Here is an 18,491-nt window from a genome sequence, read left to right on the forward strand (position 1 = left end):
GTAAGAAAAGACATCGCTTCTGATTTCTTGACATGGCTATTTTCAGCAAAGCATGTTCTCTTGGTCTTCCCACTTCTGAAAACGGCCTCTTGTCTCAGATTCATCTCGGGCCGAGAGACGTGGGCCACGTGTCTGAGCCTCTGTCTGTGGCCAGCCAGCAGGATGTCTCAGCAGCTCAACCCCAAGGAGACGTCCCCGAACCCTCAAGGAGTTGGCTAGAAGGTACCCATTTCAGTATGGATAGGAGATTTTTGTCTCATCCTCATGAGCATATCATACAGACACTTGGATCTTTCTAGAATCAGTACCAATAGTTTTTGAGCGACTTTGGGGAGCATGTTATGGGATATAAAATGTATTCCTTTAGGGGCTGGGTGGGTGGCTCAAAGTGACAAAGTACATGACTCACATGCCTCACACGTGTGAGAGCCTGAGTTCAATTCCAGTGCCATATGACCCCTCTCAGCGCCACCAGGAAGAAGTAAGGTGGCCCAGCCCCTCCTGGGCTGCCCCCAGCATTTGATCACTGCCACAACAATAGCACGTGATTTAGGTCTCTCCCTTGGATTTGACATAAATGCCATTGATGGCTGACAGGATAAAGACTAAATGATGTGTGTGGACATATACACACACACACACACACACACACACACACACACACACTCAATGGAATACTACTCCAATGATAAAGAAATGACCTCTTACCCTAACTGGGGACCATCCTATGGGACATAAAACGTCCTTTTGGGGGCTTGCTGACTTCTCTTAGCTACACCTGAGGTGGTTAGACTAAGAGAAATCAGAAAGTTAAAAGACAATTGATGGACGGTGTCACTTTTATTCATGTTGAACATAAATCATGAAAGCTAACTGGCAATCACAACCGAAATATCTCTTTGACTCTGTGAAAAATATGGCGGCCACTAGAGGACAGGGGGTCTGGGTTTGCAAGGGTTGGGTAGTGGGGTCGCGTTGGCAGCATGACGGCTCTGGAACGATGGTGACGGAACTAAGGTGAAACTTGCTGAGATGTAAAGCTACAGTCTAGGGTTGTAGTCAGATGGGTAGTGCATTTGCCTTGCATGTGGCCGACCCAGGTTTGATTCTCGGCATCCCATATGGTGCCCTGAGCACCGCCAGGAGTAATTCCTGAGTGCAGAGACAGGGGTAACCCCTGAGCACTGCTGGGGATACCCTTCCCTCAAAAATGTAAACTTAAACTCCCAGAATAATAAAGTAATGTAAACCAATGGCAAAGCAGTACAATTTTACTTAAATACTTGTTTGAGACTCTGTGATCACGTGTGAATGTCTCTCTCAACTGTCGCTGGAAAATGGCATCTCCCACCAACATTGGGCCCTATCTGTGGCACTGTTATCTTCCTCAGGTCCTGGCCAGGTGTGAGAAGCCCTGGATGGGTCATTTTCTGAGGCCCGAACCCCTGCTTCAGACTCTAGCCTGATCATCCACAGCTCAGCAATGGACACACCACACCTGGAGAGGCAGAAAGTGAGCACTGAGTCCCCACCAGGACACGCCCATTATCTCTGCCTGGGTCTCCTCTGCCTGGAGCAATAAAGTCAGCATAGACCATAAAAGTGCCATCATATTCTGTTCTTCTAAATTTTGTCCTAATGATTTAAAATTATAAAATACAATCATAAAGTCATGGATTATACTAAGGGTTTTAGGTGCTGGATGCCAGACTGGATCTAGCCTGCATACTATACTTTGGTAATCCTTATTCCAGTAACCACCATGGTTCACACTGAGTCTAGGAGTAAACTTTGTTCATTTTTGATACTTTGCATGCATAATTCATAATCTATGGGTAAGGCCACCTGGTAATTGTCTTTCACGTCATATTCTATATGTTTATGGGCATTTTGGTTGATTCCATGCTATGTCCATAAGATGAATACGCTGTTAATACTGGGGTCCAGTCAGTTTTAGAAATGTTTTCCTATCTCAAGGGACAAATTTTAACCATGACAAACCCAAAATTCTTGGCTTAGGGCTGGACAACCTTCCAGTTTCCCAAAAGTTTCTCAAGTGCCTTTACAAAGGACAGGGGCTAGGGACTTCCCAGGTGTGGGGAACCCAGAAATTAGAAGTTCTATTATTAGCTCAAATCAAACTATTTTATTAAAAGAGGCAAGGAAAAGCTCGTCAGTATTTTCATTAGACAGACATCGTTCAAATTTCAGCTCATGAAGTCAAACCCATTTCTATTTTGTTTTAAATGCAATGTTGTTTTGGGTTCTTTTTTGGGGGGGTGGCGGTAACTCACAAAGTTGAGCTCTAACTGAAGGCACTCTGCATGATTTGACTAGAATTGACCAACATACTTTCCGTGATGGTCCTCTCTCATTTTCCATACATCCAACTAAAAGTGTAGACAGATTTTTAAAAAAAATTTATTGAATCACCGTGTGATAGTTACAAGCTTTTATGTTTGGGTTACAATCACACAATGATCAAACACCCATCCCTCCACCAGTGCACATTCCCCACCACCAACATACCCGGTATAACCCCCCCTTTCCCACCCTCCCCCTGCCTCCATGGCAGACAGTATTCCCCATACTCTCTCTCTACTTTTGGGCATTATGTCTTGCAGTACAGACACTGAGGGGTCATCATGTTTGGTCCATTATCTACTTTCAGCATGCATCTCCCATCCCGACTGATTCCTCCAGCATCATTTTCTTAGTGATCCCTTCTCTATTCCATCTGCCTTCTCCCCTCGGCTCATGAAGCAGGCTTCCAGCTATGGGGCAATCCTCCTGGCCCTTGTATCTACTGTCCTTGGGTGTCAGCCTCATGTGATGTTCTTCTATACTCCACAAATGAATGCAGTCCTTCTATGTCTGTCCCTCTCTTTCTGACTCATTTCACTTAGCATGATAGACTCCATGTCCATCCATTACTAGCAAAGTGTAGACAGGTTTGAATCAAATCTGCTCCTGATCCAAGAAGTCATGCTACATACAGAATGTTTCATTACACCTTGGAAACGAGACTTAGATTTCAAAGCAATTGGTACGGACCACTTTCCCAGGCCCGAGACAGGTACTGCTTGAGGTATCACCACGTAGAGTACTCCTCTGAATGCCCACAAATACACAAAACACACCCAAAGTCAACTCCATCATGCTGTTTTGCGGATGAAGAAAGGGAGGTGGGAGGATTGCTTGCTCCAGGGAAGGTGGCAGCTGGGAATGTAGAAGCTCGGGACATAGACAAAGTTGGGAGCTGGGGTTTTCCTGTTTGTTTTTCTCTCCAATATTGGCCCCCTTCACACCTTTGTAAATGAGGTGAAGTTACTCAGTTCCTAGAAGTCAAAAACTTCATTTGTTCAATACACAACATTGTACCAACTTTCCAGAGCAATAGGAAGACAGAACAAAAGAAGACCAAGGCCTGGCAGGAAGAAGAAAGTTCTTTCTTTTTCAATTTTCCTGACCTCCCACTGCCAGGAGTGAATAGATTGACAATTCCAACCCTGATATTCCGCCTCCAAGTTCAGTGGACTTTGCATTGAGTAAATGGAAAAGTACATGCTTTCGAGCAATTTACTAGAAGATTCTTGCCAAAGAAAATGGACGATGATTAGTCAAGTACCTTCTGAATTGCTTTTTGAAAATCGTAAAATAAACAATAAAACAAAGCACCTTCCAGAAGTGAAACTGTTTCATTTTTTCATCCTCAACAAAAGTATTTAGAAATCAAACAATCTCCAGATCTGAGATTAAGAAATTACAAGAGCAGCTTGTAGCACAGACTTCCCCAAATTATTCACCAAGCAGTCATGCCTGATAACCCATAGCCAAGCAGCTCTTCGGATTCTCCGTACCCAGAGTTCCTTGCACGGTGTAAAACTACGTGAAAGACAGAGACCATGATAAGACTTCCAGGCCTCTGGCATCTGTTCACAGTTTACCTCTATACCTCAGCCTGCTGGTCCTTAGAATGCAGTGCCAACTCTACTGCCCACGGATCAGCCCCCGACCTCATCCCCAGGCTAGAAGGAGATGCATTAGGGGAGACCTTTCTCAGATACAGTAATCCATCGTGCACTTAGAAAAATATGGAAGACGCACAGGGTTGTAATCCCCAGCCGCAGCCATGAACAGCCCATCTGGACCCGCCGAGGGTTCCATGCCTGTCCCCAGGGATTCTCAATTCCTTGATTCAAAAGACTCGGCGCCTCTTGCCACCCAGACACGGGTTGTTTGTAACTGAATTCCTCCTTCTGACTCCAGAGCTATATCAGGAAAGTTATCTATGAGCAAAGCAAATATGAAGACTTGGCTGCAAAGGGTCATTGCTGCGTACATGCAGCTCCAAGAGTCACAGAAAATAGAAAAACCCTACTGGCCGCTCCCAGAAGTGGGAAACCACCGCGTGCCGGCCCAACCTTCCTTTAGACCAGATATTTCCAAGAAATTTGTGTTTCCTGATGACAGGTCAGGGCCCGCCTTTCCTCCCTCTTGTGCTCCTGTGTTCCTCCAGTGTCAGCCGAAGCCCTGAGCAGCTGAACTCCGAAGGAAAGCTCAGTGCCCCTGATGAGGAGCTAATTGCTGAAGGATCTGGTGGAGCCACTGTGGAGAGGAAGCTGCAGAGAGCGACACCACCAGATCACCAACACGTCTCACGGCCAGATTCTAAGTCTGCAGAATTCCAGGAATTATTATCTGTGGATGGCTACATTTCAGTATTTTGTTAAGGGAAACGAAGGAAATGTCTTATTTATTTCTTCTTAGGAGTGATTGAAAGCAAGATATTGGAGAAACTGAAAACTCATTTTTCCCCCTCAGGATGCCAAATCTACGTGGGAAAGGAGAAAAAATATAGAGGAACAAGAGGTGGGGAGAGAAGCAAGCAAATGAAAGGCAGGGGAGGGGAGATGGGTGAGGAGAAGAGAAGGGGACTTTGCCTCCCTCATCCAGCACCAGAAGCCTGTCTAGGACCCAGGGTACTTTCAGGGCAGACAGTACCTTTCACTGTATTGTTCCATCAGGACAAAAGTTAAATGTAATAATAAAGAACAGGTAATATTGAAATCTGTTTAAGCTGTACCCACCCACCATTATGCCAACAGAATCACAAAGTATAATTTTGAATTTTTTTTTTCAAGGGAGAGTCATGGAGGCCAAAGTGCCAAGAATCCTCAAAAGTCACCCCCGACTCATAGGGGAGAGGGAAGGAAAAAGCCAAGACAACAGGCTGATACACGACACAATTGTGAGAATTTCTGCCTGGCGATAGTGGTTGTTAAAGATTCTTCTAGAGGTAGTTTTTAACATATGTTATCTAGAAAGTCTGGCTCGTGACTTGGATACAATCACTGAAAGTTGTATTTTAACATTCCAGAGATCATTAATGCACTAGAGAATATTTACAAAGGCAATAAGTTACTTTAAATCAGTCCACGTTTTTTTTTCTTTCCCAGTCTCTGTTGTAATGCGTTTGTAGGTTTAGAGTACTTAAAACTGTCCAAGAAAAATTTATGATTGTTAAAGTTTAGGGGGTTCAGAACAAAGGCAAAATCTTCACCTCCAGAGACAGACTTCTCTTTCCATGCTGAAATCACTGTCTCATTCTTGTCTTCCTGCATCACAAGCCACGGCCGTGGAGTAACGAAGTCTGGCCTCCCTGGGCACCTCGTGGTTGTCCTATTCGAGACCCTGAGGCCAGCTGGACCTGGGTGGCCCCTGCAGATCCAAGTCGCTGCACCCTCCTGACGTCATCTTTCAGAACCTTGCTTTTCCCGTCAACTCAGTGAGAAACTAGCCCGTGTAGATCAAACTTACATGCAAGGAAAGAAAAACTCCCATCAGGCATTTTCGGAGTTTGCCTTGAAAATACTATTCAGAGTGCGGGTGACTACTTGGCACATGCCTTCTGCCTATTTCCTTGTTTAAAAAATGTATGGCGCAAGGTTGCTATTGATTTATTCCTTAGTTTGGGGGCCACAGGGAGGGGTCGCTGAGTGTTGATTAAGTAAGTTTGAGATTCATTTGTGAGTAATGAGACAGACATCTTTGTATTGCCTTACTGATCTTTTGGGGTTCTCTCACTTCTGGCTTGCCTATTTCTATATTTTCTTCATTGTATTATTGCCTATTTTTTTCATTTTAGCTTTTGGGTGTGCCCAGCAGTGCTCAGGATTTACTCTTGGCTCTGTGCTCAGGGACCAATCCTGGTGGTGTTCAGAGAACCATACATGGTGCCAGGGATCGAGCCAGGGTCTGCCACGTGTAAAGCAAGACCCCTAACCGCTATCCTATCACTTCAGCCCAATATTGCATTTTTCTTTTTGAAAGTTGAATATTCCGATATATCATATATATGATATATTCATATACATTTAGTAGTTATTATACTACTGCTAATATAGATTCAGAAACTTTTGAGTCTTATTTTTTGTGCCATCTATAGAATTTTCAAATTTTAGTAAATCTAAATTAGAATTATGTTATACACATATTACATACTTAACACATACCAACAAGTATAGATATTAAATGGGAATGATTATAGTTATTAATTTTCAGCTTTTCTACAATTATTAAGAACCAAATACATAAACAAGCAAAGAACAATTTGCCCATTACCACCTCACCTAGAAGCAACTGATCTAACATTCTAAAATATTCTGCCCTACTCATATACTCAAAAGCATTTCAGATACAGAATAAAACTAATATAAGACCCGTCCACTCCCATGAGGGAGTCTAGAGAAAAGTTTCAAATGTTGGCAAGAACCTGGAATAAAGCAAATTCTTATATTCCTTCCTCATTGGGGATGTACAATTTTACAATCATTATGAAAAATAGTTATCAAAACTTCAGTGAATCTGAGGGTGGTGCAGAAACCCAACAACCTACAAGTCCAACAGCCTGTAAACATGCGGCAGAGAACCCTTCGCCTGTGTGTCTGTGGGGTTCACGTCCCAGAACATCATCTAGATTTTCCCTGCCATCAACTAGAATGTTTATAATGACCCAAAGTTATCTATAAGCCTGTTAGCAGGAGAGTCACGAATCACAAGTCACGAAATCCCATTGATCGTCGATTTCTCGAGCAGGCTCAGTAATGTCTCCATTCATCCTAGCCCTGAGATTTTAGAAGCCCCTCTCCACTCGGCCTTCCCAACGATGCCGCATTGGAGGCTCTTTCAGGGTCAGGGGAATGAGATCCAGCTGGTTACTGGCTTTGGCATATGGATACACCATGGGAAGCTTGCGAGGCTGTCCCATGTGGGCAGGAAACTCTCAGTAGCTTGCTAGTTTCTCCCAGAGGGAGAAGTAGGAGAGTGGATGAATGAATTGTGAGGTATCTATTCATAGAGTGAAATGTCCCTCGGCCTACAATACAACCTGGAGGGTTGGAGTAATAGTTTATTGGGTAGCATGTTTGCCTTGCATGCGGCCAACTGGGGTTCGATCCCCAGCAACCTAAATGGTCCCCTGAGCACCGCCAGGAGCAATTCCTGAGTGCAGAGAAAGGAATAACTCCTGTGCATGGCTGAGTGTGATCCAAAAAGCAACAAACAAACAAACAAACAAAAAACCCAACTGGAAATACGTGTATCAAAATGATCTCTGAAGCATAATGTCACATGAAAAAATTGAGTGGCAGGTTCCTAGGTATATGAAACCTAAAGTGTGAGCCATCATGTTGCTTATGAACAGTTTTATATTCAGTAAAAGATAAAACGGTGCAATAGAATGATAATCAACACATCCAGAGTAATTAATTATTCTGGCAAGAAAGGGAGTGGAGGGTGGCCAGGGTGGCAGCACCGCAGTTAGGTCATTCCCTTCCACGTGGCCAGCCCAGGTTCCACCCTCAGCATCCCGTGTGGTCTCCCAAATCTTACCAGGACGTATTCCTGAGTCCAGAATCAGGAGTAAGCCCTGGGTCATAACCACTGGATATGCCCCAAAAATTAAGGAAAAAAATAAAACAGGAGGGTAGTGGAATGAAATGTGAATTTCAAAACTGCTTTTAAATAGTCTTTTTAATGAAGCATTGTGTAGGAGAAAAATTTAAGTGGCCATGCTCAATAAAAATTCAAAAATAATTTTTAAGAATGTCATAGGCCCACCTGATCCATTTTTTCTTTCAACATTTTATTGAGGCGCTAGAATTTACAGTGCTGTTACAACGCTCCAAACAGCACACCCATCCACCAATATCTATATCCACCCATCCCCCTCACTTGAAACCCTTGGAAAACTCATTTTAAACATTTAATCCTTGTAGTTTGGGTCACAGGTTTATAATAGTGTGGATGCTTGTGGCTTTGATTGTACAGTTACCTAACCACCCGCAAAGTGGCCCGGATACCTCCAACAATATCTTCATGTTGCACCCAGCTCACTTCATTGTTCCCCTTGCCTACTCTTCCCTCTCTTCCTTGGCATTCCCTATTCTGTAGCCCAAGGCCAAAGTCTGCCATTATTTTATACCTCCTATTCCCCTGTCTGTTTCCCTTGTACCACAGATGAGATCATCCAGTGTTTGTCCAGAGTTCTCCCTGACTGAATCTGCTTACTATTGCCAAGTTGCAGTGAACTACATGAGTCAGTCTTTCCTTAGAGTTTCATAGTGTCTATACGATATATATTGGTTCCATTGTACATATATTTGTATACATATGTATATATATATGCATATATATATCCACAACCTGGCTATCTGTTCATATGTCTTTGGATATTTCCATATCATGGCTATCATACTAAGCACCGCAATAAACACACATGTATGTACCTCTCTCCTTCCAGATGTATTTGGGGGATGGAAGTGGAATCATTTTAACCCAGCTGACTGATATATGCACTGGAAAATTTGTTTTATTCTATACACTTGAAATATTTAATAATATGGAAAAACATGGCAGAGCCTGGCAAGCTCCCTGTGGCATATTCATATGCCAAAACCAGTAACAATGATGGGTCTCATTCCCCTGACCCTGAAAAGGCCTCCGGTGTGGCATTGTTGGGTGGCACGAGTAAAGAGAGGCTGCTAAAATCTCAGGGCTAGGACGAATGGAGACATTACTGGGTCCAGTTGAGCAAATCGATGAATAGCGGGCTGACAGTGATATAGTGATACAGTGATATGGTGATGGAGAAATGCGTACATTTCTGAGCATATGATAAAAGTTTCATCCACCTGTAATAATTAAAGAAATAAAATTCAGGGGCTGGAGCAATAGCACAGTGGGTAGGGCGTTTGCCTTACACTCGGCCAACCTGGTTTCGATTCCCAGCATCCCATATGGTCCCCTGAGCACCACTAGGGGTGATTCCTGAGTGCAAAGCCAGGAGTAAACCCTGTGCATCACCAGGTGTGACCCAAAAAGAAAAAAAAAGAAAAGAAATAAAATTCAATTGTTTACAAATATGTTGACGAAAAGATATACTGGCAGAGAAATAAAGGTCAAAAATAGAAATTTCCTGAGGAAGAATTTGTTTTTTACAGTCGGATTCCCTCTAGAATTTTCTCCTGTTGCATTTTTAAGTCATTTGTAGCGGGTAGCATGGCCTGGAGAGACCCACGTAAGAGCACGCTGTGATCTCGGGGCTTCTGTCCCCTGTCCCCATCAAGTGTGTCTCTGCTGGCCACTGCTCTGCTGGCCACTGCAGAGTCTGTTTCTCACCCCCGCCACTGCCAAGAAGCGCGCACACACACACACACACACACACACACACACACCACACCCCACCCCCCACCCCCGTTGGATCATGAGCAACATGACAAGACGCCCTTGGAGGGCAGGGAAGTGCTGACCTTCGCCCTTGCTGCACCCCGACCCGAAGGTAGACGGGATCCCTGCCAACCTTTGCTCTCTCCCAAAGGCAGAGTCCAAAGGGTTTCTCCAGGGAAAGCACAGCCATTTGGGATTCGAGGCAGAGAGAAAACCCTCCCTGACTAGAATAAAACCAGAGGAGGAGTGAGAAGGCGAGCCCCCCACCCCCTCTGGGCCCCGAGAGCCGACGCTGCGCCCCCGGACACAGCTGGCCGTATAACTGCAGGGTCACGGCATGACTCTTGCCCACAGCAAGTGCTCTTGGCAGCCTGGGCGGCCCCCAACGCCCCCGAGCTCTGCCATGGAGAAGGGCGGCAGAGGGTGGGTGCCCTGAGCACTGCGGTTCCCTACTGTTGCCCCACCCCCACCGGAATTCTGTATGTGATGCTTTCCCGGTCCTAATCTAGCTCCCACACTAAAGGAACAGCCTGGACCCCAGCACGCAATTCAACACGAACTCGGGTCTTGGTCCCCCGCGACCTGCAGAGTGAAAGGTCTGTGCGAGCCGTGACCCCCTGGCCGTGGGGGGCAGCACACCCTGCTCTTCTCCCTCGGCTCGAACACTTCAGGGCTAAAGACTTCAGTCCAAAGCAACCCCTCCGCCGAGTGGGCCCCTCCTTGCCGCAGGACTGGGAAATAAACGACCTTCCAGCGACTCCTGTCCTCAAGCCCGAGATACCTGGTCGCTTCCTAACACCTAGAGGCCCCCCTGTACCCACTGTAGCCCTCCCCATGGGGTTTCTGGGAGCGTCCCGGGTGCCAGCAGGGCAGTCTGGGCTTGCCCGCGATGCCGCCCTTGCTGGGCGTTCTTGCTGAGAATAATCAGTGTAATTACAGACCGTTCCCTCATTGTCCTGCCTCTCGGGAGCGTTAGCTCCCAACGAGCTGAGTGCCTCTTTGGGGTCCCCAGAGCACTGGAGGGAGGGGGAACGCAGGAAAGCATCTGAAGCAGGCTTAACCCCAGCGGAAGCAGGGCTGCGGGAGGCGGCTTCCAGCGTGGCTCCTTAAAGGGGATGGAGAAGGAGGACGAGAGGGAGGGGAGTCAGGCCTCCTTTGAAATCCAGCCCGGCACGCTTCTGTAACGTGCGTGCCGTCTCTCAGCGCCCCGCTGTCGCAGCCCTGCTCCGGCCATATGTTAGGATCACTTCCAGGAAGGCAGGACGAGGGGAGCAGGAAGCAGCGGATTCAAGCAGAGGATGATAAGACTCAGCCCCAGAGACTCCGACCCAACCGGCCAGCCAGAGCTGCATGGGACGGCTCCTCGGACACTCTTCCCTGCAGCTCTCATGTACCTTGGGATAGTCTCTTCCCCTTGCACCCTGGTAGGACGAGGGTAGCTTGCAGTACAAGACACGTTTGCTGCTTGAGATTTGAGGGCCATAGAGCACTTTATTCCCCTCTAGCTGGCAAGGAAACACAGTCTGGCGTGCCGGCACTCAAGGCCCGGAGATGCATATCTTCTTCAGCTTAGAATTACAGGATTAATGCGAATGATTGGCACGCAGTGGGAAGGAAAGATTCCGCAACGGTTTCATTTGATTATTAGTACAGCCCTTAGGACCAGGGACGCTGCCCGGTCCCTCCAAGCACCACCAAGTGTGGCCCCTGGGAAATGAGCGAAATCCAAGAGGGCAGGGCCCTCTGTCCCACGGGAAGGAACTCTCGGCCTCCGGGCCTGAATCGGAGCTGTCTTTGGGTGGAAACTCCGCAACAGTGTGGGCGTCTGTCTCCATCACAGGGGACGTCCACTCTCCCGCCAAATTGTCGGTTCAATACAGGTAGAACCCACCCAAGTCTGCACAGAGGGAGAAGACCCGGCCATCTCGCGGTCCCCGAGTGTCACAGAAGAGTCACGCAGAGTCTGACCCGGCAGTGCCACGGGGCCTGTCGTTCACCAGCGTCCCCCTGACCCAGTCCCCTCTCTCTTCCTCACCCTGAGAAGAAAGGACGGCCATTGCGCCCAGGCTCCCGTGGGCCTCACCGGGAAGGCCGCGTGGGATCAGCTGGCCCGGGACCCCTCTGCAGGCAGGCTGCGCCCACGTGGTGGGGGGTGGGGGCTGAGGCTTGAGCGGGCTGCGGGTGATTTGCAATCAGTTGCAAGTGATTACACATTGTTTCTCATCGATAGGCAGGAGGGGGCCCTGACGGGATAATAAGATGCAGCTGATGGAAAATCACAGCTGAATGGCAAGAGCGAGCGGGGTTTGTGCAGCCTCCCGGGCGACAACTGGTCCTGCCGCCGCAGTCGGGAGCAGCAAGCGGACCCTTCACGCCCGACCGCCTCTCGGTGCCGGGGAAAACGGACGGGAGGGTCTTCCAGTTAAGGATGAGCCCACTGGGGATGGCCAGCTGGACCAGCCACAAGCCCGCCCAGCCTGAAATGAGTGAAGGAGGCTGAAGAAGGGGAGGAAGGGAGGAGGAGGGAGGAGGGGAGGGGAGGGGAAGAGGGGAGGAGGCCCCACCAAGCAGCCTGGGGAGGGCATTAGTGTCCAGGCACCTGGGAAAGGCCCCTGCAGCTCACCTGGCCCCCAGAGCAGTGGGGTTTTGCCTCTGTGCATTACCTGTGCGGGGATGGGGGGGGCGGGCGGGGGAGGCACTGTTTTCCTCGCTGTGCTCAGTGAGAGAATCTGTTTCGACTAGCTTTCCATGGATCAGTTCGCTAAGGGCCAACCTGAGCCCTGTTTACCCTTCTGTTGCCAGAGGGAAACAGCTGTTTGCCTAAATTGAGGTCCCTTCCGTGGCAGCCATTATTGCTTTCCCAGAGCAAAATAATGGGCCTGCGCTTCCCAGCTAGTCGGGCGCCGCTCACGCTGGGACCCCCGCCCCCACCCAGCTTCCAGGCCATGGCCGCCCCGGCTGGCCCTGCCAAGGAAGGTGGCCCCCCCTTAGGCTGCACGCGTCGTGCCTCGCCCTGCCCGGGGCACGCACAAGGTCCCTCCTAAAGGAGCTTGGTAAGAGCACGGCCCTGCGACCAGATCTTCAGCCCGTTTCCTCCTGCCATCCCACCCGCTGCATTTCGGCCACATTGCCCCCAACAACACTCGGGGATTTGGGGGGGCACTCCCTCGTGATACTTAAGGGTTACTCTGGCTCTGCACCCAGGAATTCTTCCAGGCAGTGCTTGAGGGACCCTATGGATGCCAGGGATCGAACCCGGGTCGGCCACATGCCAAACAACATGTTGGAATCCCTTATTCTATAAAGGCAGTAGAATTTAGCCAAGCACTGGAGCACTGGAGCACTGTCTTCCCGTTGTTCATCGATTTGCTCGAGCGGGCACCAGTAACGTCTCCATTGTGAGACTTGTTACTGTTTTTGACATATCGAATACACTACAGGGAGCTTGCCAGGCTCTGCCGTGCAGGTGGGATACTCTCGGTAGCTTGCTGGGCTCTCCGAGAGGGACAGAGGAATCGAACCCGGGTCAGCCGCATGCAAGGCAAATGCCCTACCCATGTGCTATCGCTCCAGCCCATGGTGGACTAATGAATGCCTAAATGAAAAAGGGCAGTGGGGAGGGAATGAAAAAGGTCTGACAAAATAAAACCATTGGTTAAATGGCAGGTTTTTCTTTGTTCTGCTAGTAGCTTTCAACATTACAATTTTAATGAAATAACTTTGCATAAAGGTTGCAAGAAGTAAGATCCGCCTAATCAGACATGACTTTGTTTCCCCGACCCTTCCTGGTAATGTCTTGCAAAATTATAGCCAGGATATTGGCATTGATACAATCCACTGATTCTCTGATTCTCTACGTCCACTCATTAGTTCTATGTGATTCTACTACATGAGTTAGTTTCTGTGTCCAGTACTATAGTCAAGTTCAATCAACACCAGGATCCCTGTAATGTTGCCCTTGGTCACTTCCTATCTGGCCTTTATTTCTCTCTTTCATTTTCTCTCATCAAGAATGTTATATGTTGGGGCTGGAGAGATAGTACAGGGGTGATAGTACAGCACTTGCCACAGAACCAGATTTGGTCCCAGGCACCACACATGGTTCCCTGAGCATCACCAGGAATGATCTCTGAGCACAGAGCTAGGAGCACTAGAGATTTGGTTAAAAAAAAAGGAATGGGGTTGGAGCTATAGTACAGTAGGTAGGGCGTTTGCCTTGCACGTGGCCAACCCAGGTTTGATCCCAGCATCCCATATGGTCCCCTGAGCACCGCCAGGAGTAATCCCTGAGTGCATGAGCCAGGAGTAACCCCTGTGTATTGCTGGGTGTGATCCAAAAGCCAAAAAAAAAAAAAGATTAAGTGAAATATCAAGATGCAGAACAATTTATACCAGTATGATCTATTTTGATTTTTGCATAATATATATTTATATTATATATGTGAGCAGACGTTTGTTGTAATTATCTCTAGAGGCTAATGTGGGAGGTTTTCATCTTATATACTTAAGATAATAGCTAGTTTATTGAGCACTTATTATGACAGTATTCAGCATTTTATAACTAATTAAAGGGTTATTGTAATAATGATAATGGTTACTAAATTATTTCTAACTCTCATATAGTCAGGTATTGTTCTTAAATACTTTACATAGACCCTCTCATTAATTATCACAAAAGCTCTCTGAGACATTTTCTGTTATTCTTTCTAAGTCACAAGTGAGAAGACAGAGGCTTGACAAAGTGAGTTCAAGGTCACAGAATAAACCTATGATGCAAACCTACAGATCCTGAGACTATGAATTCAACTTTGACCAACTATGTCCATCATAATCTACCTTTGTGTTGGTTAGCTTAACAACATAGACATATATTTTTATTACAAAAGAGAAATTGCTTCAAATAATGTAACTTCCAATAAAGTTTTGAGAAAAATAATGCAACCTGACTGACAAAAGATATGTCTTCTCTTAGCCAATGTAGCTGCAATATCAACTCACCAAATTGGCGGGTCTGTCTTGTCTATAAAAATATTCTCTGTTGGGGTCAGAGCAAGAGTGCAGCAAGTCGGGCACTTGCCTTCCACACAGCTGACCGGGGCCCAATCGCTGACATCCCCTATGGTTCGTCTGAGCACCTCCAGGAATAATCCCTGAGTTCAAAGCCAGAAATAAGCCCTGCCAGGTGTGGCCCCAAAACAGACTGTATAATAGTTTCCACAAATAATTCATTAAAACAAAACATGTTTTCTTCTTACTGGCTGGTTTCGGATGATTCCTGAGAATGAAGGATTCTATGCAGCGTCTCACCCATATTCCAAGTGAGTAAGACAAAGCCAGAAAGCTCAGTGGCGGGACACAGCCCAACCCAAACACACTGTCTTTATTGCCTCACTCATCTTCAGCACATACTGAAAAGCGAACAGAAATAATTCCTTAAGCATTTGTGGTTAAAAAAAAATTAAAAGCTTTGATCTTATTCCATTTTTTAAGTAGCAAGCCCTTAGAAATGAAATGATTATGTGTTAAAATATATAACAATTAAAATATTTAAAGAGTCCTTGGAGTAAAACTACCTTCAAATATCTCTAAACCTGCAAATGACGAGGAATAAAACAAGGGATTGGTGTAAAAATTTCATAGTGCTTTCCTTTATTCTCCTTAATTAGACTTTCCTGAATTGCTGGCACCTCTCCAAATCTTCAAGTCCCCACAAAAATTTAAATGTAAACATTTTTAAAATGTTAAATACTTTTTGTTTTTAGTATGATTATTTTTTTTATTTTTTTTTTAATTTTTTAATTAGTGAATCACCATGAGGGTACAGTAACAGATTTACACATTTTTGTACTTGTGTTTCCCTCATACAATGTTCGAGAACCCATCTCTCCACCAGTGTCCATTCTCCACCACCAGTGAACCCAGTATCCCTCCCACCCCCCAATCCCATCCCTCCCTGCCTCTTTTTCCAAGCAGGACTGAAGCGATAGCACAGCAGGTAGGGTGTTTGCCTTGCATTCGGCCGACCCGAGTTTGATTCCTCTGTCCCTCTCAGAGAGCCCAGAAAGCTACTGAGAGCATTCCACCCACATGGCAGAGCCTGGCAAGCTACCCGTGGCGTATTCTATATGCCAAAAACAGTAACAAGTCTCACGATGGAGACGTTACTGGTGCCCACTCAAGCAAATCAATGAACAACAGGAGGACAGTGCTACAGTGCAGTGCTATTTTTCCAAGTGTGGGTGCTTCTACCCTGCATCTATTTCCTCTTACCTTCTTTCAGCTCGGAGAACCACACACGCCTTGGCCCATGTCACATGCTTTCATGTGAATTTTTGTATCAACATTTTTAATCACCGTGAGATAGTTACAAAGCTTTCATGATTGAGTTCCAGCCATAAAATGATCAAGTACCCATCCCTCCACCACTGTGCATTTTCTACCACCGATATCCCCAGTATCCCTCCCACACCCCCACGCACTCCACCCCCTGCCTCTATGGCAGACACCTTCCTTCTTTCTCTCTCTACCTTGGTGCATCATGGTTTGCAATAGAGATACTGAGAGGCCATCATGTTTGGTCCTCAGTCTACTTTCAGCAAACATCTCCCATCCCGAATGATCCCTCCAACCACCATTGACTTAGTGACCCCTTCTCTATCCCAACTGCCTCCTCCCCCAGCTCATGAGGCAGGATTCCAACCTCGGAGCGATCCTCCTGGTTGTTGTCTCTGTATCAGCTTTTGGTTTCTCTTAACTCCAGTCTCCCTTCTCCAGTCCTTCACACACTGCCAGACGAGCGGACAGGAAGCAGGATAGGCACCTGATGCCCTTTCAGATCCAAGAGCTCCGCCAATGGCTCCCAGCTGCCCCTGATGCATGTACAGTCTCTACCATTTGTAATCCAAGATTTTCAGTTGATCCCACTTGAACTCACCCTGCCTCTTCTCCCAACACTTACCTGGACCTTTCCACCATTATTCCGTCCCGTTTGGAAAGACTGCTTCCCCGTCGCAGGCTCTGCTTCAAATTGAGCTCCCAGCCTGAGCTATTCTGCTGGGACTTGTGCCCGTTCTCCCCATAAAATTTTCCCTTTACTTCCTCCAAATTGGCTGGAAGGTGTGATGGCTACCTCGTGCTAATTCACACGTTGGCGTGGCTGCCTGCCACACTCAGTCACTCTCCTGGCTCACTCTGTCAAAGCTTCCCAAGACGTAGAAGAGGTGGTGGCCGATGATGCCATGTAACACCCAGCTCCTGGGGAGGGACAGCTCAGTTAAACACATATGTGCACATTTATACATGCATTTCCTGGCAAGCTCCCCGTGGCGTATTCGATATGCCAAAAACAGTAACAACAAGTCTCACCCTGGAGATGTTACTGGTGCCCGCTCGAGCAAATCGATGAACAATGGGATAACAGCGCTACAGTGCTACAGTCATAAAGAATAGGAACCATGATACTCACAAATAACAATGAAATACTCAATAATCTTTAGAAGACATTTCATGTAGCCCACTGAGTCTCATAAACTACTTTTCTCGGTATTTTCCCAAACACATTTGCTGCCTACCTATTGCAATACATAAGAGAAGATGGTTATCACATGAAAGTTTGTTGATATTTTGTTGATGTTAATGAGCAAGATGAAAATGAAATGCAAGTGCTAGAACTTTACTTATTCATTAATAATGTGTGAGACTTCTTTGCTAACTGGGATAATGGATTCCAAATTCTAGAAGAATAATTATTCATAGTATCATAGTTGCACTAAAGCACAATTTTACATTTATTTTAGGGTTTATTGGGGATCACACCCAGAAATTCTCAGGGGTTACTCCTAGATCTGCACTCAGGAATCAATCCTGGTGGTGTTCAGGGGTGTCCGTATGGAATTGGACCAGTCGGCAAGGCAAATGTCCTACCCACTGTACTAGCACTCCGGCCCCATAAGTGTGATCTTAAACTAGTCTGTTTTATTTAGAATGTTTCCAACATATTATCGAATCCTGAATCCCAAATTCAAAAATAACTTAGACCCAAATTTAGGAATTAGAAAAAGTAGTGAATCATTGATAGTTCTGAATTATTATACGATGGTTCTACTACAAACTACAGTATAGATAAAGAATATAATACAAAACATCTAGGAAAGGGCAATTATAACCAAAGAATTAAATCAATGCCGTGGGGAAAAGTGTACAACATTAAAGAAAATTTTCACTCACATCTTGTGTCATGTAGAAACTCAATTTGAGATGGGTTATAGACCCAAATAAAAAGTAAAAGTGATCAACCTTCTACAGGGAAACAGGAGATCTTCACAACATTTATGTGAGCCAAGATTTCTTCGAGCATAGGAAGTACCATAAAGAAAGGAAAAAAAATACCCTAAAAATGAACTTCATTGACATTAAGCACAAAAGACACTGTAGAAAGTAAAGCAGCAAAATAGGCTCAAGAAACCCGGAGGCAGAGTAAGGGAAGAACAGAGGGCCAAGGGCACAGGCCCTGAGAACCAGTCTGCGGAACAGAGCTTTCCACGGTGGGGGGAGAGGGAGTCGGCAGGTGGGGGGTTCTGGTGGAGGGAGTGGGCTTGTCGTATCGCATGCAGAGAACCCCATCATGAACAGTACTGTAAATAAAGATGCCTAAAGTTAAACAAAAAGAAAAGAAAACATTTGGCCTTCCACAGTCTCCACTCTCCCGATCTACGACTGAATCTCTGAGCAGGTGCAAGCCAAGCAGCTAGAATTCATGGACA

This window comes from Sorex araneus, chromosome 8 (assembly GCF_027595985.1).
Source record: "Sorex araneus isolate mSorAra2 chromosome 8, mSorAra2.pri, whole genome shotgun sequence".
NCBI classification, from domain to species: Eukaryota; Metazoa; Chordata; class Mammalia; order Eulipotyphla; family Soricidae; genus Sorex; species Sorex araneus.